At 40.4% G+C, this 23,195-nt stretch overlaps 1 protein-coding gene across 1 annotated transcript in view; it reads left to right on the top strand.

Annotated features, from left to right (window-relative positions):
* Positions 1-23,195, top strand: part of LOC137344317 (FYVE, RhoGEF and PH domain-containing protein 2-like) — a 590,021-nt gene that overhangs the window by 89,944 nt on the left and 476,882 nt on the right. The gene's annotated exons all lie outside the window — the stretch shown is intronic.

The following is a 23,195-nucleotide window of genomic DNA, read 5'->3' as shown; positions in this document are numbered from 1 at the left end:
TTCTGTCGTGCGCTGTTTAAATAGACTCTGTAGGCTGTTTTCTGTCGTGTGCTGTTTAATTACACTCCATCGACTGTTTTCTGTAGTGCGCTGTTTAAATACACTCTGTGGACTGTTTTCTGTCGTGTGCTGTTAAAATAGACTCTGCAGACTGTTTTCTGTCGTGTGCTGTTTAATTACACTCCGTAGACTGTTTTCTGTAGTGCGCTGTTTAAATACACTCTGTGGACTGTTTTCTGTCGTTTGCTGTTTAAATAGACTCTGCACACTGTTTTCTGTCGTGCGCTGTTAATATTGACTCTGTAGACTGTTTTCTGTCGTGCGCTGTTTAAATGCACTCTGTGTACTGTTTTCTGTCGTGTGCTGTTAAAATAGACTCTGTAGACTGTTTTCTGTCGTGTGCTGTTGAAATAGACTCTGTGGACTGTTTTCTGCCATGTGCTGTTTAAATCGACTCTGTAGACTGTTTTCTGTGGTGTGCTGTTTAAATACACTGTAGACTGTTTTCTGTAGTGCGCTGTTTAAATACACTCTGTAGACTGTTTTCTGTTGTGTGCTGTTTAAATAGACTCTGTGGACTGTTTTCTGCAGTGCGCTGTTTGAATACACTCTGTAGACTTTTTTCTGTCGTGTGCTGTTTGATTAGACTCTTTAGACTGTTTTCTAAAGTGTGCTGTTTAAATAGACTCTGTAGACTGTTTTCTGCAGTGTGCTGTTTAAATCGACTCTGTGGACTGTTTTCTGCAGTGTGCTGTTTAAATAGACTCTGTAGACTGTTTTCTGCAGTGTGCTGTTTAAACAGACTCTGTGGACTGTTTTCTGTAGTGTGCTGTTTAAATAGACTCTGTCGACTGTTTTCTGCAGTGTGCTGTTTAAATACACTGTGTCGACTGTTTTCTGTAGTGCGCTGTTTAAATAGACTCTGTAGACTGTATTTTCTAGTGCGCTGTTTAAATAGACTCTGTGGACTGTTTTCTGCAGTGTGCTGTTTAAATAGACTCTGTAGACTGTTTTCTGCAGTGTGCTGTTTAAATACACTCCGTAGACTGTTTTCTGTAGTGCGCTGTTTAAATACACTCTGTAGACTGTTTTCTGTCGTGCGCTGTTTAAATACACTCCGTAGACTGTTTTCTGTAGTGCGCTGTTCAAATACACTCTGTCAACTGTTTTCTGTAGTGTGTTGTTTAAATACACTCTGTAGACTGTTTTCTGCAGTGCGCGGTTTAAATAGACTCTGCAGACTGTTTTCTGTCGTGCGCTGTTTAAATAGACTCTGTAGACTGTTTTCTGTCGTGTGCTGTTTAATTACACTCCGTGGACTGTTTTCTGTAGTGCGCTGTTTAAATACACTCTGTGGACTGTTTTCTGTCGTTTGCTGTTTAAATAGACTCTGCAGACTGTTTTCTGTCATGCGCTGTTTAAATAGACTCTGTAGACTGTTTTCTGTCGTGTGCTGTTTAATTACACTCCATAGACTGTTTTCTGTAGTGCGCTGTTTAAATACACTCTGTGGACTGTTTTCTGTCGTTTGCTGTTTAAATAGACTCTGTAGACTGTTTTCTGTCGTGTGCTGTTAAAATAGACTCTGTAGACTGTTTTCTCTCGTGTGCTGTTTAATTACACTCCGTAGACTGTTTTCTGTAGTGCGCTGTTTAAATACACTCTGTGGACTGTTTTCTGTCGTTTGCTGTTGAAATAGACTCTGCAGACTGTTTTCTGTCGTGCGCTGTTTAAATACACTCTGTAGACTGTTTTCTGTCGTATGCTGTTAATGTTGACTCTGTAGACTGTTTTCTGTCGTGCGCTGTTTAAATGCACTCTGTGGACTGTTTTCTGTCGTGTGCTGTTAAAATAGACTCTGTAGACTGTTTTCTGTCGTGTGCTGTTGAAATAGACTCTGTGGACTGTTTTCTGCCATGTGCTGTTTAAATCGACTCTGTAGACTGTTTTCTGTCGTGTGCTGTTTAAATACACTGTAGACTGTTTTCTGTAGTGCGCTGTTTAAATACACTCTGTAGACTGTTTTCTGTTGTGTGCTGTTTAAATAGACTCTGTGGACTGTTTTCTGCAGTGCGCTGTTTGAATAGACTCTGTGGACTGTTTTCTGTAGTGTGCTGTTTAAATAGACTCTGTCGACTGTTTTCTGCAGTGTGCTGTTTAAATACACTGTGTCGACTGTTTTCTGTAGTGCGCTGTTTAAATAGACTCTGTAGACTGTTTTTTCTAGTGCGCTGTTTAAATAGACTCTGTGGACTGTTTTCTGCAGTGTGCTGTTTAAATAGACTCTGTAGACTGTTTTCTGCAGTGTGCTGTTTATATAGACTCTGTCAACTGTTTTCTGTCGTGCGCTGTTTAAATACATTCTGTAGACTGTTTTCTGCAGTGCGCTGTTTCAATAGACTCTGTCGACTGTTTTCTGTCGTGCGCTGTTTAAATACACTCCGTAGACTGTTTTCTGTTGTGCGCTGTTTAATTACACTCCGTAGACTGTTTTCTGTCGTGCGCTGTTTAAATAGACTCTGTGGACTGTTTTCTGTAGTGCGCTGTTTAAATACACTCTGTGGAATGTTTTCTGTCGTGCGCTGTTTAAATGCACTCTGTAGACTGTTTTCTGTAGTGTGCTGTTTAAATACACTCTGCAGACTGTTTTCTGTAGTGTGCTGTTTAGATAGACTCTGTAGACTGTTTTCTGTAGTGCGCTTTTTAAATAGACTCTGTAGACTGTTTTCTGTAGTGCGCTGTTTAAATAGACTCTGTCGACTGTTTTCTGTAGTGCGCTGTCAAATAGACTCTGTAGACTGTTTTCTGTGGTGTGCTATTTAAATACACTCTGTAGACTGTTTTCTGTAGTGTGCTGTTTAAATACACTCTGTAGACTGTTTTCTGTAGTGTGCTGTTTAAATACACTCTGTGGACTGTTTTCTGTCGTGCGCTGTTTAAATAGTCTGTGGACTGTTTTCTGTAGTGCGCTGTTTACATAGACTCTGCAGACTGTTTTCTGTCGTGTGCTGTTTAAATAAACTCTGTCGACTGTTTTCTGTAGTATGCTGTTTAAATTCACTCTGTCAACTGTTTTCTGTAGTGTGCTGTTTAAATAGACTCTGTGGACTGTTTTCTGTCGTGCGCTGTTTAAATAGACTCTGTAGACTGTTTTCTGTCGTGCGCTGTTTAAATAGACTCTGTAGACTGTTTTCTGTCGTGCGCTGTTTAAATAGACTCTGTAGACTGTTTTCTGTAGTGCGCTGTCTGAAAACACTCTGTCGACTGTTTTCTGTAGTGCGCTGTTTAAATACACTCTGTCGACTGTTTTCTGCAGTGTGCTGTTTAAATAGACTCTGTGGACTGTTTTCTGTCGTGCGCTGTTTAAATAGACTCTGTAGACTGTTTTCTGTCGTGCGCTGTTTAAATCGACTCTGTAGACTGTTTTCTGTCGTGTGCTGTTTAAATACACTGTAGACTGTTTTCTGTAGTGCGCTGTTTAAATACACTCTGTAGACTGTTTTCTGTTGTGTGCTGTTTAAATAGACTCTGTGGACTGTTTTCTGCAGTGCGCTGTTTGAATACACTCTGTGGACTTTTTTCTGTCGTGTGCTGTTTGATTAGACTCTTTAGACTGTTTTCTAAAGTGTGCTGTTTAATTAGACTCTGTAGACTGTTTTCTGCAGTGTGCTGTTTAAATAGACTCTGTGGACTGTTTTCTGTAGTGCGCTGTTTAAATACACTCTATCGACTGTTTTATGTAGTGCGCTGTTTGAATACACTCTGTGGACTGTTTTTTCTCGTGCGCTGTTTAAACAGACTCTGCAGACTGTTTTCTGTTGTGCGCTGTTTAATTACACTCTGCAGACTGTTTTCTGTCGTGCGCTGTTTAAATAGACTCTGCAGACTGTTTTCTGTCGTGCGCTGTTTCAATAGACTCTGTCAACTGTTTTCTGCAGTGCGCTGTTTAAATACACTCTGTAGACTGTTTTCTGTCGTGCGCTGTTTAAATAGACTCTGCAGACTGTTTTCTGTCGTGCGCTCTTTAAATACACTCTGTAGACTGTTTTCTGTCGTGCGCTGTTTAAATAGACTCTGTCAACTGTTTTCTGTGGTGTGCTGTTTAAATACACTCTGTAGACTGTTTTCTGTCGTCTGCTGTTTAAATGGACTCTGTGGACTGTTTACTGTAGTGTGCTGTTTAAATACACTCTGTGGACTGTTTTCTGTGGTGCGCTGTTTAAATACACTCTGCCGACTGTTTTCTGCAGTGTGCTGTTTAAATACACTGTGTCGACTGTTTTCTGTAGTGCGCTGTTTAAATAGACTCTGTCGACTGTTTTCTGCAGTGCGCTGTTTAAATAGACTCTGTAGACTGTTTTTTCTAGTGCGCTGTTTAATTACACTCTGTAGACTGTTTTCTGTTGTGCGCTGCTTAAATGCACTCTGCAGACTGTTTTCTGTGGTGTGCTGTTTAAATACACTCTGGAGACTGTTTTCTGTAGTGCGCTGTTTAAATACACTCTTTAGACTGTTTTCTGTGGTGCGCTGTTTCAATAGACTCTGTGGACTGTTTTCTGTCGTGCGCTGTTTAAATACACTCAGTAGACTGTTTTCTGTCGTGCGCTGTTTAAATACACTCTGTAGACTGTTTTCTGCAGTGCGCTGTTTAAATAGACTCTGTCAACTGTTTTCTGTCGTGCGCGGTTTAAATACACTCTGTAGACTGTTTTCTGCAGTGCACTGTTTCAATAGACACTGTCGACTGTTTTCTGTCGTGCGCTGTTTAAATACACTCCGTAGACTGTTTTCTGTTGTGCGCTGTTTAAATACACTCCGTAGACTGTTTTCTGTGGTGCGCTGTTTCAATACACTCTGTAGACTGTTTTCTGTAGTGCGCTGTTTAAATACACTCTGTAGACTGTTTTCTGTCGTGCGCTGTTTAAATACACTCTGTGGACTGTTTTCTGCCGTGTGCTGTTTAATTACACTCCGTAGACTGTTTTCTGTAGTGCGCTGTTTAAATACACTCTGTCAACTGTTTTCTGTAGTGTGTTGTTTAAATACACTCTGTAGACTGTTTTCTGTAGTGCGCGGTTTAAAAAGACTCTGCAGACTGTTTTCTGTCGTGCGCTGTTTAAATAGACTCAGTAGACTGTTTCCTGTCGTGTGCTGTTTAATTGCACTCCGTGGACTGTTTTCTGTAGTGCGCTGTTTAAATACACTCTGTGGACTGTTTTCTGTCGTTTGCTGTTTGAATAGACTCTGCAGACTGTTTTCTGTCGTGCGCTGTTTAAATAGACTCTGTAGGCTGTTTTCTGTCGTGTGCTGTTTAATTACACTCCATCGACTGTTTTCTGTAGTGCGCTGTTTAAGTACACTCTGTGGACTGTTTTCTGTCGTGTGCTGTTAAAATAGACTCTGCAGACTGTTTTCTGTCGTGTGCTGTTTAATTACACTCCGTAGACTGTTTTCTGTAGTGCGCTGTTTAAATACACTCTGTGGACTGTTTTCTGTCGTTTGCTGTTTAAATAGACTCTGCACACTGTTTTCTGTCGTGCACTGTTAATATTGACTCTGTAGACTGTTTTCTGTCGTGCGCTGTTTAAATGCACTCTGTGTACTGTTTTCTGTCGTGTGCTGTTAAAATAGACTCTGTAGACTGTTTTCTGTCGTGTGCTGTTGAAATAGACTCTGTGGACTGTTTTCTGCCATGTGCTGTTTAAATCGACTCTGTAGACTGTTTTCTGTGGTGTGCTGTTTAAATACACTGTAGACTGTTTTCTGTAGTGCGCTGTTTAAATACACTCTGTAGACTGTTTTCTGTTGTGTGCTGTTTAAATAGACTCTGTGGACTGTTTTCTGCAGTGCGCTGTTTGAATAGACTCTGTGGACTGTTTTCTGTAGTGTGCTGTTTAAATAGACTCTGTCGACTGTTTTCTGCAGTGTGCTGTTTAAATACACTGTGTCGACTGTTTTCTGTAGTGCGCTGTTTAAATAGACTCTGTAGACTGTTTTTTCTAGTGCGCTGTTTAAATAGACTCTGTGGACTGTTTTCTGCAGTGTGCTGTTTAAATAGACTCTGTAGACTGTTTTCTGCAGTGTGCTGTTTATATAGACTCTGTCAACTGTTTTCTGTCGTGCGCTGTTTAAATACATTCTGTAGACTGTTTTCTGCAGTGCGCTGTTTCAATAGACTCTGTCGACTGTTTTCTGTCGTGCGCTGTTTAAATACACTCCGTAGACTGTTTTCTGTTGTGCGCTGTTTAATTACACTCCGTAGACTGTTTTCTGTCGTGCGCTGTTTAAATAGACTCTGTGGACTGTTTTCTGTAGTGCGCTGTTTAAATACACTCTGTGGAATGTTTTCTGTCGTGCGCTGTTTAAATGCACTCTGTAGACTGTTTTCTGTAGTGTGCTGTTTAAATACACTCTGCAGACTGTTTTCTGTAGTGTGCTGTTTAGATAGACTCTGTAGACTGTTTTCTGTAGTGCGCTTTTTAAATAGACTCTGTAGACTGTTTTCTGTAGTGCGCTGTTTAAATAGACTCTGTCGACTGTTTTCTGTAGTGCGCTGTCAAATAGACTCTGTAGACTGTTTTCTGTGGTGTGCTATTTAAATACACTCTGTAGACTGTTTTCTGTAGTGTGCTGTTTAAATACACTCTGTAGACTGTTTTCTGTAGTGTGCTGTTTAAATACACTCTGTAGACTGTTTTCTGTAGTGTGCTGTTTAAATACACTCTGTGGACTGTTTTCTGTCGTGCGCTGTTTAAATAGTCTGTGGACTGTTTTCTGTAGTGCGCTGTTTACATAGACTCTGCAGACTGTTTTCTGTCGTGTGCTGTTTAAATAAACTCTGTCGACTGTTTTCTGTCGTATGCAGTTTAAATTCACTCTGTCAACTGTTTTCTGTAGTGTGCTGTTTAAATAGACTCTGTGGACTGTTTTCTGTCGTGCGCTGTTTAAATAGACTCTGTAGACTGTTTTCTGTCGTGCGCTGTTTAAATAGACTCTGTAGACTGTTTTCTGTCGTGCGCTGTTTAAATAGACTCTGTAGACTGTTTTCTGTAGTGCGCTGTCTGAAAACACTCTGTCGACTGTTTTCTGTAGTGCGCTGTTTAAATACACTCTGTCGACTGTTTTCTGCAGTGTGCTGTTTAAATAGACTCTGTGGACTGTTTTCTGTCGTGCGCTGTTTAAATAGACTCTGTAGACTGTTTTCTGTCGTGCGCTGTTTAAATCGACTCTGTAGACTGTTTTCTGTCGTGTGCTGTTTAAATACACTGTAGACTGTTTTCTGTAGTGCGCTGTTTAAATACACTCTGTAGACTGTTTTCTGTTGTGTGCTGTTTAAATAGACTCTGTGGACTGTTTTCTGCAGTGCGCTGTTTGAATACACTCTGTGGACTTTTTTCTGTCGTGTGCTGTTTGATTAGACTCTTTAGACTGTTTTCTAAAGTGTGCTGTTTAATCAGACTCTGTAGACTGTTTTCTGCAGTGTGCTGTTTAAATAGACTCTGTGGACTGTTTTCTGTAGTGTGCTGTTTAAATAGACTCTGTCGACTGTTTTCTGCAGTGTGCTGTTTAAATACACTGTGTCGACTGTTTTCTGTAGTGCGCTGTTTAAATAGACTCTGTAGACTGTTTTTTCTAGTGCGCTGTTTAAATAGACTCTGTGGACTGTTTTCTGCAGTGTGCTGTTTAAATAGACTCTGTAGACTGTTTTCTGTCGTGCGCTGTTTAAATACACTCCGTGGACTGTTTTCTGTAGTGCGCTGTTCAAATACACTCTGTCAACTGTTTTCTGTAGTGTGTTGTTTAAATACACTCTGTGGACTGTTTTCTGCAGTGCGCGGTTTAAATAGACTCTGCAGACTGTTTTCTGTCGTGCGCTGTTTAAATAGACTCTGTAGACTGTTTTCTGTCGTGTGCTGTTTAATTACACTCCGTGGACTGTTTTCTGTAGTGCGCTGTTTAAATACACTCTGTGGACTGTTTTCTGTCGTTTGCTGTTTAAATAGACTCTGCAGACTGTTTTCTGTCGTGCGCTGTTTAAATAGACTCTGTAGACTGTTTTCTGTCGTGTGCTGTTTAATTACACTCCATAGACTGTTTTCTGTAGTGCGCTGTTTAAATACACTCTGTGGACTGTTTTCTGTCGTTTGCTGTTTAAATAGACTCTGGAGACTGTTTTCTGTCGTGTGCTGTTAAAATAGACTCTGTAGACTGTTTTCTGTCGTGTGCTGTTTAATTACACTCCGTAGACTGTTTTCTGTAGTGCGCTGTTTAAATACACTCTGTGGACTGTTTTCTGTCGTTTGCTGTTTAAATAGACTCTGCAGACTGTTTTCTGTCGTGCGCTGTTTAAATACACTCTGTAGACTGTTTTCTGTCGTATGCTGTTAATATTGACTCTGTAGACTGTTTTCTGTCCTGCGCTGTTTAAATGCACTCTGTGGACTGTTTTCTGTCGTTTGCTGTTTAAATAGACTCTGCAGACTGTTTTCTGTCGTGCGCTGTTTAAATACACTCTGTGGACTGTTTTCTGTCGTATGCTGTTAATATTGACTCTGTAGACTGTTTTCTGTCGTGCGCTGTTTAAATGCACTCTGTGGACTGTTTTCTGTCGTGTGCTGTTAAAATAGACTCTGTAGACTGTTTTCTGTCGTGTGCTGTTGAAATAGACTCTGTGGACTGTTTTCTGCCATGTGCTGTTTAAATCGACTCTGTAGACTGTTTTCTGTCGTGTGCTGTTTAAATACACTGTAGACTGTTTTCTGTAGTGCGCTGTTTAAATACACTCTGTAGACTGTTTTCTGTTGTGTGCTGTTTAAATAGACTCTGTGGACTGTTTTCTGCAGTGCGCTGTTTGAATAGACTCTGTGGACTGTTTTCTGTAGTGTGCTGTTTGAACAGACTCTGTCGACTGTTTTCTGCAGTGTGCTGTTTAAATACACTGTGTCGACTGTTTTCTGTAGTGCGCTGTTTAAATAGACTCTGTAGACTGTTTTTTCTAGTGCGCTGTTTAAATAGACTCTGTGGACTGTTTTCTGCAGTGTGCTGTTTAAATAGACTCTGTGGACTGTTTTCTGCAGTGTGCTGTTTATATAGACTCTGTCAACTGTTTTCTGTCGTGCGCTGTTTAAATACATTCTGTAGACTGTTTTCTGCAGTGCGCTGTTTCAATAGACTCTGTCGATTGTTTTCTGTCGTGCGCTGTTTAAATACACTCCGTAGACTGTTTTCTGTTGTGCGCTGTTTAATTACACTCCGTAGACTGTTTTCTGTCGTGCGCTGTTTAAATAGACTCTGTGGACTGTTTTCTGTAGTGCGCTGTTTAAATACACTCTGTGGAATGTTTTCTGTCGTGCGCTGTTTAAATGCACTCTGTAGACTGTTTTCTGTAGTGTGCTGTTTAAATACACTCTGCAGACTGTTTTCTGTAGTGTGCTGTTTAGATAGACTCTGCAGACTGTTTTCTGTAGTGCGCTTTTTAAATAGACTCTGTAGACTGTTTTCTGTAGTGCGCTGTTTAAATAGACTCTGTCGACTGTTTTCTGTAGTGCGCTGTCAAATAGACTCTGTAGACTGTTTTCTGTGGTGTGCTATTTAAATACACTCTGTAGACTGTTTTCTGTCGTGTGCTGTTTAAATAAACTCTGTCGACTGTTTTCTGTAGTATGCTGTTTAAATTCACTCTGTCAACTGTTTTCTGTAGTGTGCTGTTAAAATAGACTCTGTGGACTGTTTTCTGTCGTGCGCTGTTTAAATAGACTCTGTAGACTGTTTTCTGTCGTGCGCTGTTTAAATAGACTCTGTGGACTGTTTTCTGTCGTGCGCTGTTTAAATAGACTCTGCAGACTGTTTTCTGTAGTGCGCTGTCTGAAAACACTCTGTCGACTGTTTTCTGTAGTGCGCTGTTTAAATACACTCTGTCGACTGTTTTCTGTCGTGTGCTGTTTAAATAGACTCTGTGGACTGTTTTCTGTCGTGCGCTGTTTAAATAGACTCTGTAGACTGTTTTCTGTCGTGCGCTGTTTAAATCGACTCTGTAGACTGTTTTCTGTCGTGTGCTGTTTAAATACACTGTAGACTGTTTTCTGTAGTGCGCTGTTTAAATACACTCTGTAGACTGTTTTCTGTTGTGTGCTGTTTAAATAGACTCTGTGGACTGTTTTCTGCAGTGCGCTGTTTGAATACACTCTGTAGACTTTTTTCTGTCGTGTGCTGTTTAATTAGACTCTTTAGACTGTTTTCTGTAGTGCGCTGTTTAAATAGACTCTGTAGACTGTTTTCTGCAGTGTGCTGTTTAAATCGACTCTGTGGACTGTTTTCTGCAGTGTGCTGTTTAAATAGACTCTGTAGACTGTTTTCTGCAGTGTGCTGTTTAAATAGACTCTGTGGACTGTTTTCTGTCGTGTGCTGTTTAAATAGACTCTGTGGACTGTTTTCTGCAGTGTGCTGTTTAAATACACTGTGTCGACTGTTTTCTGTAGTGCGCTGTTTAAATAGACTCTGTCGACTGTTTTTTCTAGTGCGCTGTTTAAATAGACTCTGTGGACTGTTTTCTGCAGTGTGCTGTTTAAATAGACTCTGTAGACTGTTTTCTGCAGTGTGCTGTTTAAATACACTCCGTAGACTGTTTTCTGTAGTGCGCTGTTTAAATACACTCTGTAGACTGTTTTCTGTAGTGTGTTGTTTAAATACACTCTGTAGACTGTTTTCTGCAGTGCGCGGTTTAAATAGACTCTGCAGACTGTTTTCTGTCGTGCGCTGTTGAAATAGACTCTGGAGACTGTTTTCTGTCGTGTGCTGTTTAATTACACTCCGTGGACTGTTTTCTGTAGTGCGCTGTTTAAATACACTCTGTGGACTGTTTTCTGTCGTTTGCTGTTTAAATAGACTCTGCAGACTGTTTTCTGTCGTGCGCTGTTTAAATAGACTCTGTAGACTGTTTTCTGTCGTGTGCTGTTTAATTACACTCTGTGGACTGTTTTCTGTCGTTTGCTGTTTAAATAGACTCTGCAGACTGTTTTCTGTCGTGCGCTGTTTAAATACACTCTGTAGACTGTTTTCTGTCGTATGCTGTTAATATTGACTCTGTAGACTGTTTTCTGTCGTGCGCTGTTTAAATAGACTCTGTAGACTGTTTTCTGTCGTGTGCTGTTTAATTACACTCCGTGGACTGTTTTCTGTAGTGCGCTGTTTAAATACACTCTGTGGACTGTTTTCTGTCGTTTGCTGTTTAAATAGACTCTGCAGACTGTTTTCTGTCGTGCGCTGTTTAAATCGACTCTGTAGACTGTTTTCTGTCGTGTGCTGTTTAATTACACTCCATAGACTGTTTTCTGTAGTGCGCTGTTTAAATACACTCTGTGGACTGTTTTCTGTCGTTTGCTGTTTAAATAGACTCTGGAGACTGTTTTCTGTCGTGTGCTGTTAAAATAGACTCTGTAGACTGTTTTCTGTCGTGTGCTGTTTAATTACACTCCGTAGACTGTTTTCTGTAGTGCGCTGTTTAAATACACTCTGTGGACTGTTTTCTGTCGTTTGCTGTTTAAATAGACTCTGCAGACTGTTTTCTGTCGTGCGCTGTTTAAATACACTCTGTAGACTGTTTTCTGTCGTATGCTGTTAATATTGACTCTGTAGACTGTTTTCTGTCCTGCGCTGTTTAAATGCACTCTGTGGACTGTTTTCTGTCGTTTGCTGTTTAAATAGACTCTGCAGACTGTTTTCTGTCGTGCGCTGTTTAAATACACTCTGTGGACTGTTTTCTGTCGTATGCTGTTAATATTGACTCTGTAGACTGTTTTCTGTCGTGCGCTGTTTAAATGCACTCTGTGGACTGTTTTCTGTCGTGTGCTGTTAAAATAGACTCTGTAGACTGTTTTCTGTCGTGTGCTGTTGAAATAGACTCTGTGGACTGTTTTCTGCCATGTGCTGTTTAAATCGACTCTGTAGACTGTTTTCTGTCGTGTGCTGTTTAAATACACTGTAGACTGTTTTCTGTAGTGCGCTGTTTAAATACACTCTGTAGACTGTTTTCTGTTGTGTGCTGTTTAAATAGACTCTGTGGACTGTTTTCTGCAGTGCGCTGTTTGAATAGACTCTGTGGACTGTTTTCTGTAGTGTGCTGTTTGAACAGACTCTGTCGACTGTTTTCTGCAGTGTGCTGTTTAAATACACTGTGTCGACTGTTTTCTGTAGTGCGCGGTTTAAATAGACTCTGTAGACTGTTTTTTCTAGTGCGCTGTTTAAATAGACTCTGTGGACTGTTTTCTGCAGTGTGCTGTTTAAATAGACTCTGTGGACTGTTTTCTGCAGTGTGCTGTTTATATAGACTCTGTCAACTGTTTTCTGTCGTGCGCTGTTTAAATACATTCTGTAGACTGTTTTCTGCAGTGCGCTGTTTCAATAGACTCTGTCGATTGTTTTCTGTCGTGCGCTGTTTAAATACACTCCGTAGACTGTTTTCTGTTGTGCGCTGTTTAATTACACTCCGTAGACTGTTTTCTGTCGTGCGCTGTTTAAATAGACTCTGTGGACTGTTTTCTGTAGTGCGCTGTTTAAATACACTCTGTGGAATGTTTTCTGTCGTGCGCTGTTTAAATGCACTCTGTAGACTGTTTTCTGTAGTGTGCTGTTTAAATACACTCTGCAGACTGTTTTCTGTAGTGTGCTGTTTAGATAGACTCTGTAGACTGTTTTCTGTAGTGCGCTTTTTAAATAGACTCTGTAGACTGTTTTCTGTAGTGCGCTGTTTAAATAGACTCTGTCGACTGTTTTCTGTAGTGCGCTGTCAAATAGACTCTGTAGACTGTTTTCTGTGGTGTGCTATTTAAATACACTCTGTAGACTGTTTTCTGTCGTGTGCTGTTTAAATACACTCTGTGGACTGTTTTCTGTAGTGTGCTGTTTAAATACACTCTGTGGACTGTTTTCTGTCGTGTGCTGTTTAAATACACTCTGTGGACTGTTTTCTGTCGTGCGCTGTTTAAATAGTCTGTGGACTGTTTTCTGTAGTGCGCTGTTTACATAGACTCTGCAGACTGTTTTCTGTCGTGTGCTGTTTAAATAAACTCTGTCGACTGTTTTCTGTAGTATGCTGTTTAAATTCACTCTGTCAACTGTTTTCTGTAGTGTGCTGTTTAAATAGACTCTGTGGACTGTTTTCTGTCGTGCGCTGTTTAAATAGACTCTGTAGACTGTTTTCTGTCGTGCGCTGTTTAAATAGACTCTGTGGACTGTTTTCTGTCGTGCGCTGTTTAAATAGACTCTGTAGACTGTTTTCTGTAGTGCGCTGTCTGAAAACACTCTGTCGACTGTTTTCTGTAGTGCGCTGTTTAAATACACTCTGTCGACTGTTTTCTGTCGTGTGCTGTTTAAATAGACTCTGTGGACTGTTTTCTGTCGTGCGCTGTTTAAATAGACTCTGTAGACTGTTTTCTGTCGTGCGCTGTTTAAATCGACTCTGTAGACTGTTTTCTGTCGTGTGCTGTTTAAATACACTGTAGACTGTTTTCTGTAGTGCGCTGTTTAAATACACTCTGTAGACTGTTTTCTGTTGTGTGCTGTTTAAATAGACTCTGTGGACTGTTTTCTGCAGTGCGCTGTTTGAATACACTCTGTAGACTTTTTTCTGTCGTGTGCTGTTTAATTAGACTCTTTAGACTGTTTTCTGTAGTGCGCTGTTTAAATAGACTCTGTAGACTGTTTTCTGCAGTGTGCTGTTTAAATCGACTCTGTGGACTGTTTTCTGCAGTGTGCTGTTTAAATAGACTCTGTAGACTGTTTTCTGCAGTGTGCTGTTTAAATAGACTCTGTGGACTGTTTTCTGTCGTGTGCTGTTTAAATAGACTCTGTGGACTGTTTTCTGCAGTGTGCTGTTTAAATACACTGTGTCGACTGTTTTCTGTAGTGCGCTGTTTAAATAGACTCTGTCGACTGTTTTTTCTAGTGCGCTGTTTAAATAGACTCTGTGGACTGTTTTCTGCAGTGTGCTGTTTAAATAGACTCTGTAGACTGTTTTCTGCAGTGTGCTGTTTAAATACACTCCGTAGACTGTTTTCTGTAGTGCGCTGTTTAAATACACTCTGTAGACTGTTTTCTGTCGTGCGCTGTTTAAATACACTCCGTAGACTGTTTTCTGTAGTGCGCTGTTCAAATACACTCTGTCAACTGTTTTCTGTAGTGTGTTGTTTAAATACACTCTGTAGACTGTTTTCTGCAGTGCGCGGTTTAAATAGACTCTGCAGACTGTTTTCTGTCGTGCGCTGTTTAAATAGACTCTGGAGACTGTTTTCTGTCGTGTGCTGTTTAATTACACTCCGTGGACTGTTTTCTGTAGTGCGCTGTTTAAATACACTCTGTGGACTGTTTTCTGTCGTTTGCTGTTTAAATAGACTCTGCAGACTGTTTTCTGTCGTGCGCTGTTTAAATGGACTCTGTAGACTGTTTTCTGTCGTGTGCTGTTTAATTACACTCCATAGACTGTTTTCTGTAGTGCGCTGTTTAAATACACTCTGTGGACTGTTTTCTGTCGTTTGCTGTTTAAATAGACTCTGTAGACTGTTTTCTGTCGTGTGCTGTTAAAATAGACTCTGTAGACTGTTTTCTGTAGTGCGCTGTTTAAATACACTCTGTGCACTGTTTTCTGTCGTTTGCTGTTTAAATAGACTCTGCAGACTGTTTTCTGTCGTGCGCTGTTTAAATACACTCTGTAGACTGTTTTCTGTCGTATGCTGTTAATATTGACTCTGTAGACTGTTTTCTGTCGTGCGCTGTTTAAATGCACTCTGTGGACTGTTTTCTGTCGTGTGCTGTTAAAATAGACTCTGTAGACTGTTTTCTGTCGTGTGCTGTTGAAATAGACTCTGTGGACTGTTTTCTGCCATGTGCTGTTTAAATCGACTCTGTAGACTGTTTTCTGTCGTGTGCTGTTTAAATATACTGTAGACTGTTTTCTGTAGTGCGCTGTTTAAACACACTCTGTAGACTGTTTTCTGTTGTGTGCTGTTTAAATAGACTCTGTGGACTGTTTTCTGCAGTGCGCTGTTTGAATAGACTCTGTGGACTGTTTTCTGTAGTGTGCTGTTTAAATAGACTCTGTCGACTGTTTTCTGCAGTGTGCTGTTTAAATACACCGTGTCGACTGTTTTCTGTAGTGCGCTGTTTAAATAGACTCTGTAGACTGTTTTTTCTAGTGCGCTGTTTAAATAGACTCTGTGGACTGTTTTCTGCAGTGTGCTGTTTAAATAGACTCTGTAGACTGTTTTCTGCAGTGTGCTGTTTATATAGACTCTGTCAACTGTTTTCTGTCGTGCGCTGTTTAAATACATTCTGTAGACTGTTTTCTGCAGTGCGCTGTTTCAATAGACTCTGTCGACTGTTTTCTGTCGTGCGCTGTTTAAATACACTCTGTGGAATGTTTTCTGTCGTGCGCTGTTTAAATGCACTCTGCAGACTGTTTTCTGTAGTGTGCTGTTTAAATACACTCTGCAGACTGTTTTCTGTAGTGTGCTGTTTAGATAGACTCTGTAGACTGTTTTCTGTCGTGCGCTTTTTAAATAGACTCTGTAGACTGTTTTCTGTAGTGCGCTGTTTAAATAGACTCTGTCGACTGTTTTCTGTAGTGCGCTGTTCAAATAGACTCTGTAGACTGTTTTCTGTGGTGTGCTATTTAAATACACTCTGTAGACTGTTTTCTGTAGTGTGCTGTTTCAATACACTCTGTAGACTGTTTTCTGTAGTGTGCTGTTTAAATACACTCTGTAGACTGTTTTCTGTAGTGTGCTGTTTAAATACACTCTGTAGACTGTTTTCTGTCGTGCGCTGTTTAAATAGTCTGTGGACTGTTTTCTGTAGTGCGCTGTTTCCATCGACTCTGCAGACTGTTTTCTGTCGTGTGCTGTTTAAATAAACTCTGTCGACTGTTTTCTGTAGTATGCTGTTTAAATTCACTCTGTCAACTGTTTTCTGTAGTGTGCTGTTTAAATAGACTCTGTGGACTGTTTTCTGTCGTGCGCTGTTTAAATAGACTCTGTAGACTGTTTTCTGTCGTGCGCTGTTTAAATAGACTCTGTAGACTGTTTTCTGTCGTGCGCTGTTTAAATAGACTCTGTAGACTGTTTTCTGTAGTGCGCTGTCTGAAAACACTCTGTCGACTGTTTTCTGTCGTGCGCTGTTTAAATAGACTCTGTAGACTGTTTTCTGTAGTGCGCTGTCTGAAAACACTCTATCGACTGTTTTATGTAGTGAGCTGTTTAAATACACTCTGTGGACTGTTTTTTCTAGTGCGCTGTTTAAATAGACTCTGCAGACTGTTTTCTGTTGTGCGATGTTTAATTACACTCTTTTGACTGTTTTCTGTCGTGCGCTGTTTAAATACACTCTGTAGACTCTTTTCAGTAGTGCGCTGTTTCAATAGACTTTTCGACTGTTTTCTGTCGTGCGCTGTTTAAATACACTCAGTAGACTGTTTTCTGTCGTGCGCTGTTTAAATAGACTCTGTAGACTGTTTTCTGTTGTGCGCTGCTTAAATACAAACTGCAGACTGTTTTCTGTCGTGCGCTGTTTAAATAGACTCTGTAGGCTGTTTTCTGTCGTGTGCTGTTTAATTACACTCCATAGACTGTTTTCTGTAGTGCGCTGTTTAAATACACTCTGTGGACTGTTTTCTGTCGTTTGCTGTTTGAATAGACTCTGTAGATTGTTTTCTGTCGTGTGCTGTTAAAATAGACTCTGTAGACTGTTTTCTGTCGTGTGCTGTTTAATTACACTCCGTAGACTGTTTTCTGTCGTGCGCTGTTTAAATACACTCTGTAGACTGTTTTCTGTCGTGTGCTGTTAATATTGACTCTGTGGACTGTTTTCTGTCGTGCGCTGTTTAAATGCACTCTGTGGAATGTTTTCTGTCGTGTGCTGTTAAAATAGACTCTGTGGACTGTTTTCTGTCGTGTGCTGTTGAAATAGACTCTGTGGACTGTTTTCTGCCATGTGCTGTTTAAATCGACTCTGTAGACTGTTTTCTGTCGTGTGCTGTTTAAATACACTGTAGACTGTTTTCTGTAGTGCGCTGTTTAAATACACTCTGCAGACTGTTTTCTGTTGTGTGCTGTTTAAATAGACTCTGTGGACTGTTTTCTGCAGTGCGCTGTTTGAATACACTCTGTAGACTTTTTTCTGTCGTGTGCTGTTTGATTAGACTCTTTAGACTGTTTTCTAAAGTGTGCTGTTTAAATAGACTCTGTGGACTGTTTTCTGCAGTGTGCTGTTTAAATCGACTCTGTGGACTGTTTTCTGCAGTGTGCTGTTTAAATAGACTCTGTAGACTGTTTTCTGCAGTGTGCTGTTTAAATAGACTCTGTGGACTGTTTTCTGTAGTGTGCTGTTTAAATAGACTCTGTCGACTGTTTTCTGCAGTGTGCTGTTTAAATACACTGTGTCGACTGTTTTCTGTAGTGCGCTGTTTAAATAGACTCTGTGGACTGTTTTTTCTAGTGCGCTGTTTAAATAGACTCTGTGGACTGTTTTCTACAGTGTGCTGTTTAAATAGACTCTGTAGACTGTTTTCTGCAGTGTGCTGTTTAAATACACTCTGTCGACTGTTTTCTGCCGTGCGCTGTTTAAATACACTCTGTAGACTGTTTTCTGTCGTGCGCTGTTTAAATACACTCTGTAGACTGTTTTCTGCAGTGCCCTGTTTAAATAGACTCTGTCAACTGTTTTCTGTCGTGCGCTGTTTAAATACACTCTGTAGACTGTTTTCTGCAGTGTGCTGTTTCATTAGACTCTGTCGACTGTTTTCTGCAGTGTGCTGTTTAAATACACTGTGTCGACTGTTTTCTGTAGTGCGCTGTTTAAATAGACTCTGTAGACTGTTTTTTCTAGTGCGCTGTTTAAATAGACTCTGTCGACTGTTTTCTGTAGTGCGCTGTTTAAATAGACTCTGTAGACTGTTTTTTCTAGTGCGCTGTTTAATTACACTCTGTAGACTGTTTTCTGTTGTGCGCTGTTTAAATACACTCTGTCGACTGTTTTCTGTGGTGTGCTGTTTAAATACACTCTGTAGACTGTTTTCTGTCGTGCGCTGTTTAAATACACGCTGTAGACTGTTTTCTGTGGTGCGCTGTTTCAATAGACTCTGTCAACTGTTTACTGTCGTGCGCTGTTTAAATACACTCTGTAGACTGTTTTCTGTCGTGCGCTGTTTAAATACACTCTGTAGACTGTTTTCTGTAGTGCGCTGTTTAAATACACTCTGTAGACTGTTTTCTGTTGTGTGCTGTTTAAATAGACTCTGTGGACTGTTTTCTGCAGTGCGCTGTTTGAATAGACTCTGTGGACTGTTTTCTGTAGTGTGCTGTTTATATAGACTCTGTCGACTGTTTTCTGCAGTGTGCTGTTTAAATACACTGTGTCGACTGTTTTCTGTAGTGCGCTGTTTAAATAGACTCTGTAGACTGTTTTTTCTAGTGCGCTGTTTAAATAGACTCTGTGGACTGTTTTCTGCAGTGTGCTGTTTAAATAGACTCTGTAGACTGTTTTCTGCAGTGTGCTGTTTATATAGACTCTGTCAACTGTTTTCTGTCGTGCGCTGTTTAAATACATTCTGTAGACTGTTTTCTGCAGTGCGCTGTTTCAATAGACTCTGTCGATTGTTTTCTGTCGTGCGCTGTTTAAATACACTCCGTAGACTGTTTTCTGTTGTGCGCTGTTTAATTACACTCCGTAGACTGTTTTCTGTCGTGCGCTGTTTAAATAGACTCTGTGGACTGTTTTCTGTAGTGCGCTGTTTAAATACACTCTGTGGAATGTTTTCTGTCGTGCGCTGTTTAAATGCACTCTGTAGACTGTTTTCTGCAGTGTGCTGTTTAAATACACTCTGCAGACTGTTTTCTGTAGTGTGCTGTTTAGATAGACTCTGTAGACGGTTTTCTGTAGTGCGCTTTTTAAATAGACTCTGTGGACTGTTTTCTGTAGTGCGCTGTTTAAATAGACTCTGTCGACTGTTTTCTGTAGTGCGCTGTTCAAATAGACTCTGTAGACTGTTTTCTGTGGTGTGCTATTTAAATACACTCTGTAGACTGTTTTCTGTAGTGTGCTGTTTAAATACACTCTGTAGACTGTTTTCTGTAGTGTGCTGTTTAAATACACTCTGTAGACTGTTTTCTGTAGTGTGCTGTTTACATACACTCTGTAGACTGTTTTCTGTCGTGCGCTGTTTAAATAGTCTGTGGACTGTTTTCTGTAGTGCGCTGTTTACATAGACTCTGCAGACTATTTTCTGTCGTGTGCTGTTTAAATAAACTCTGTCGACTGTTTTCTGTAGTATGCTGTTTAAATTCACTCTGTCAACTGTTTTCTGTAGTGTGCTGTTTAAATAGACTCTGTGGACTGTTTTCTGTCGTGCGCTGTTTAAATAGACTCTGTAGACTGTTTTCTGTAGTGCGCTGTCTGAAAACACTCTGTCGACTGTTTTCTGTAGTGCGCTGTTTAAATACACTCTGTCGACTGTTTTCTGTAGTGTGCTGTTTAAATAGACTCTGTGGACTGTTTTCTGTCGTGCGCTGTTTAAATAGACTCTGTAGACTGTTTTCTGTCGTGCGCTGTTTAAATAGACTCTGCAGACTGTTTTCTGTCGTGCGCTGTTTAAATAGACTCTGTAGACTGTTTTCTGTAGTGCGCTGTCTGAAAACACTCTGTCGACTGTTTTCTGTAGTGCGCTGTTTAAATACACTCTATCGACTGTTTTATGTAGTGCGCTGTTTAAATACACTCTGTGGACTGTTTTTACTCGTGCGCTGTTTAAATAGACTCTGCAGACTGTTTTCTGTTGTGCGCTGTTTAATTACACTCGGTAGACTGTTTTCTGTCGTGCGCTGTTTAAATAGACTCTGCAGACTGTTTTCTGTCGTGCGCTGATTAAATACACTCTGCAGACTGTTTTCTGTGGTGTGCTGTTTAAATACACTCTGTAGACTGTTTTCTGTAGTGCGCTGTTTAAATACACTCTGTAGACTGTTTTCTGTGGTGCGCTGTTTCAATAGACTTTGTCGACTGTTTTCTGTCGTGCGCTGTTTAAATGCACTCAGTAGACTGTTTCCTGTCGTGCGCTGTTTAAATAGACTCTGTAGACTGTTTTCTGTTGTGCGCTGCTTAAATACACTCTGCAGACTGTTTTCTGTCGTGCGCTGTTTAAATAGACTCTGTAGGCTGTATTCTGTCGTGTGCTGTTTAATTACACTCCATAGACTGTTTTCTGTAGTGCGCTGTTTAAATACACTCTGTGGACTGTTTTCTGTCGTTTGCTGTTTAAATAGACTCTGTAGACTGTTTTCTGTCGTGTGCTGTTAAAATAGACTCTGTAGACTGTTTTCTGTCGTGTGCTCTTTAATTACACTCCGTAGACTGTTTTCTGTAGTGCGCTGTTTAAATACACTCTGTGGACTGTTTTCTGTCGTTTGCTGTTTAAATAGACTCTGCAGACTGTTTTCTGTCGTGCGCTGTTTAAATACACTCTGTAGACTGTTTTCTGTCGTGTGCTGTTAATATTGACTCTGTAGACTGTTTTCTGTCGTGCGCTGTTTAAATGCACTCTGTGGACTGTTTTCTGTCGTGTGCTGTTAAAATAGACTCTGTAGACTGTTTTCTGTCGTGTGCTGTTGAAATAGACTCTGTGGACTGTTTTCTGTAGTGCGCTGTTGAAATAGACTCTGTGGACTGTTTTCTGCCATGTGCTGTTTAAATCGACTCTGTAGACTGTTTTCTGTCGTGTGCTGTTTAAATACACTGTAGACTGTTTTCTGTAGTGCGCTGTTTAAATACACTCTGTAGACTGTTTTCTGTTGTGTGCTGTTTAAATAGACTCTGTGGACTGTTTTCTGCAGTGCGCTGTTTGAATACACTCTGTAGACTTTTTTCTGTCGTGTGCTGTTTGATTAGACTCTTTAGACTGTTTTCTAAAGTGTGCTGTTTAAATAGACTCTGTAGACTGTTTTCTGCAGTGTGCTGTTTAAATCGACTCTGTGGACTGTTTTCTGCAGTGTGCTGTTTAAATAGACTCTGTAGACTGTTTTCTGCAGTGTGCTGTTTAAATAGACTCTGTGGACTGTTTTCTGTAGTGTGCTGTTTAAATAGACTCTGTCGACTGTTTTCTGCAGTGTGCTGTTTAAATACACTCTGTCGACTGTTTTCTGTCGTGCGCTGTTTAAATACACTCTGTAGACTGTTTTCTGTCGTGCGCTGTTTAAATACACTCTGTAGACTGTTTTCTGCAGTGTGCTGTTTCAATAGACTCTGTCGACTGTTTTCTGCAGTGTGCTGTTTAAATACACTGTGTCGAATGTTTTCTGTAGTGCGCTGTTTAAATAGACTCTGTAGACTGTTTTTTCTAGTGCGCTGTTTAAATAGACTCTGTCGACTGTTTTCTGTAGTGCGCTGTTTAAATATACTCTGTAGACTGTTTTTTCTAGTGCGCTGTTTAATTACACTCTGTAGACTGTTTTCTGTTGTGCGCTGTTTAAATACACTCTGTAGACTGTTTTCTGTGGTGTGCTGTTTAAATACACTCTGTAGACTGTTTTCTGTCGTGCGCTGTTTAAATGGACTCTGTAGACTGTTTTCTGTAGTGCGCTGTCTGAAAACACTCTGTCGACTGTTTTCTGTAGTGCGCTGTTTAAATACACTCTATCGACTGTTTTATGTAGTGCGCTGTTTAAATACACTCTGTGGACTGTTTTTACTAGTGCGCTGTTTAAATAGACTCTGCAGACTGTTTTCTGTTGTGCGCTGTTTAATTACACTCTGTAGACTGTTTTCTGTCGTGCGCTGTTTAAATAGACTCTGCAGACTGTTTTCTGTAGTGCGCTGTTTAAATACACTCTGTAGACTGTTTTCTGTGGTGCGCTGTTTCAATAGACTTTGTCGACTGTTTTCTGTCGTGCGCTGTTTAAATACACTCAGTAGACTGTTTCCTGTCGTGCGCTGTTTAAATGGACTCTGTAGACTGTTTTCTGTAGTGCGCTGTCTGAAAACACTCTGTCGACTGTTTTCTGTAGTGCGCTGTTTAAATACACTCTATCGACTGTTTTATGTAGTGCGCTGTTTAAATACACTCTGTGGACTGTTTTTACTAGTGCGCTGTTTAAATAGACTCTGCAGACTGTTTTCTGTTGTGCGCTGTTTAATTACACTCTGTAGACTGTTTTCTGTCGTGCGCTGTTTAAATAGACTCTGCAGACTGTTTTCTGTCGTGCGCTGATTAAATACACTCTGCAGACTGTTTTCTGTAGTGTGCTGTTTAAATACACTCTGTAGACTGTTTTCTGTAGTGCGCTGTTTAAATACACTCTGTAGACTGTTTTCTGTGGTGCGCTGTTTCAATAGACTTTGTCGACTGTTTTCTGTCGTGCGCTGTTTAAATACACTCAGTAGACTGTTTCCTGTCGTGCGCTGTTTAAATAGACTCTGTAGACTGTTTTCTGTTGTGCGCTGCTTAAATACACTCTGCAGACTGTTTTCTGTCGTGCACTGTTTAAATAGACTCTGTAGGCTGTTTTCTGTCGTGTGCTGTTTAATTACACTCCATAGACTGTTTTCTGTAGTGCGCTGTTTAAATACACTCTGTGGACTGTTTTCTGTCGTTTGCTGTTTAAATAGACTCTGTAGACTGTTTTCTGTCGTGTGCTGTTAAAATAGACTCTGTAGACTGTTTTCTGTCGTGTGCTGTTTAATTACACTCCGTAGACTATTTTCTGTAGTGCGCTGTTTAAATACACTCTGTGGACTGTTTTCTGTCGTTTGCTGTTTAAATAGACTCTGCAGACTGTTTTCTGTCGTGCGCTGTTTAAATACACTCTGTAGACTGTTTTCTGTCGTGTGCTGTTAATATTGACTCTGTAGACTGTTTTCTGTCGTGCGCTGTTTAAATGCACTCTGTGGACTGTTTTCTGTCGTGTGCTGTTAAAATAGACTCTGTAGACTGTTTTCTGTCGTGTGCTGTTGAAATAGACTCTGTGGACTGTTTTCTGCCATGTGCTGTTTAAATCGACTCTGTAGACTGTTTTCTGTCGTGTGCTGTTTAAATACACTGTAGACTGTTTTCTGTAGTGCGCTGTTTAAATACACTCTGTAGACTGTTTTCTGTTGTGTGCTGTTTAAATAGACTCTGTGGACTGTTTTCTGCAGTGCGCTGTTTGAATACACTCTGT

The sequence above is a fragment of the Heptranchias perlo genome, chromosome 27 (assembly GCF_035084215.1).
Source record: "Heptranchias perlo isolate sHepPer1 chromosome 27, sHepPer1.hap1, whole genome shotgun sequence".
Lineage (NCBI taxonomy): Eukaryota > Metazoa > Chordata > Chondrichthyes > Hexanchiformes > Hexanchidae > Heptranchias > Heptranchias perlo.
The sequence above is the reverse complement of the archived record's forward strand: the minus strand, read 5'-3'. Positions and strand labels throughout refer to the sequence as shown.